Source organism: Apaloderma vittatum, unplaced genomic scaffold, assembly GCF_000703405.1.
Source record: "Apaloderma vittatum isolate BGI_N311 unplaced genomic scaffold, ASM70340v1 scaffold12963, whole genome shotgun sequence".
Taxonomy (NCBI): domain Eukaryota; kingdom Metazoa; phylum Chordata; class Aves; order Trogoniformes; family Trogonidae; genus Apaloderma; species Apaloderma vittatum.
Window position 1 is genome coordinate 53,816 of NW_009708703.1, and position 2,105 is coordinate 55,920.

Consider the following 2,105-nt stretch of genomic DNA (forward strand, 5'->3'; position numbering starts at 1 on the left):
TACTAGAGGAGCTGTCGTGGAGTCATTGTAAAATCAGATCAAACTGCTGCATCCTCTCAGCACATAGCAGAAAATTGGATCAATAGCATAACTCTGCTTTCCTTTGCTTTCCTTCTAAGCAGCCGAACTGCCAAATCCATCCATAGCATGGAGGCTAATCTGTTTTTCAATCCTCTACTTTCCCTCTACTTTTAACTGTGAAGTTAAAAAACAGTTCCTGAAACAAGCATAAATCTGTACAGATGCCAGGCTTCTTAGTTATCTATTTTACTGCTGATAGATGCATCCAGTAACTAAGTAGGACATTTGTGACAGAAATGTGTATCGATCACGGAATTACCCACGTGTCTATCCAAATAAAACCTAAGACAGGAGGGTGATGTTCTAAAATGACAGTATTTAATTTTTAGTTTTTTCCTACTTCCGTCACATAGTGTCACTTTGCGGGCGGAGTATAATAACAGCACTTCGGAAGTTTTACATCAAGGCTTCAGTGAAAGTTCACAGAAAGAAAAAAACATGTTCTTGAGCTGCATGAACTGTTTTAAAAACTGCCTCTTGGTGTAGGACTTTTGTTTAAATACAGGGACAGTCTTCATTTTGAAAAGGCAATGAGTGAAACGTGCTTTTTCGCCTTTGTTTTTCTTGTATTCACTAGTTATATTAAATTGTTTTACTGGTGGAAAAGAAACGGTATAAGCCTGCATGGATAGTCCTAAGTCGTGGAACAGCCAGAAAAGTGGAGGCAAGAATGGATTGCTGGTGACTCCTTTCAGAAAACTTTCTATTCTGTATCTGCACCGTGCTGCAGAGCATCAAACTTCATATGTCTTTGGTGATGAAGAAACTGGAACGTTTCACTCCAGTAATGCAATTCTGCAAATTCATGCACCGGAATAATTGCTACGTCATAATACCTTTTTTCTAGTTATACAGTCCTAGTTCCAGTCCTTTGTTCCCTACTTGAAACTTGGTCTCTTTGAAAGCTTGGTATTTTAAACTGGTTTCAAGTGATAAATACCAATCTTTTGCTGTTCACGCTGGAGCTGTGACTTATTTGGGATGTGAGGTGGCCTGCAAGGTTGTGTAGTGACGTACTCCATTCATAGGCTCTCCTATGTACTCAGAAAGTACGCCAGTGAGAGTAATATCAGCGTCTGCTTACAGAAATACGTGGATAGACATAAACAACATTGCTTTAGGTAGTTTGAATGGCTTCCCGACCAGTCATCATAACACTACATCGTCTCTCTTAAGCACCTACAAGCAACCATAAACATGTCTTCCTTTCTGCACTTCTTTCAGTATGTTTATTTTTGTAGCAGAGGAGGGGATGGAAAATCCTCTGTGTAGTAGCCACAGAAGCCGATCTACCGCTGAGCAGGCACATGGCCAAGTGGATGCATGGGCATATATGCAGACAGCCGAAAGGACAGATGTATCAAATCAGATTTATGAGGTCAGTTTTCCCAGCCAATAAAGTCCAGATTGCTGTCTGCCCTGTTTTAACCTTCCTGTGTTAAATGAATGTGAAACAGATAATCCAGCCTTTGGCGGGAACAACGCTGATAAAACACAAACGTTATTTCTGTAGCCACATAAGATTATTTTTCCAATTCAGCAGCAAGTATTGGCTTGAAGATCGTTGAAGAGGTCACAATATTTTTATACTGGTTGTGTGTGAATAAAAGTTTTCTCAGTCCAGAGGAAGAGACAAGAGTATGCTTATTTAGTAGACTATAGGGGAAAGGAAATGTACATCTTACTGTAATGTCTCAGTGGCAGATATGTCCCGAGCAAACATAAGTAAATGGTATTTACTCTTCAAACACTGGAAATCAACCCATGGTACTGTGTGGGCAAACACTAATTAAGAGTTTAGTGAGCAAAGTATATTTGAAGCGTAAATGAAAGAACCATTTGTAGCCTATGCTGCCGCACCTGAGGTGGAACAGATTCCATCTTGCTGGGTGTTGTGAATCCTGTGATTATGAGAGAACACAGGTCTGTGCGGTGTGTGAGTCCTTGCAAATGTATTGCTGAAACATTAAGGGAAAATTGGGTGGCATGGAATTAGCCGTGATACGTAGTGCTAGGCCAGGAAT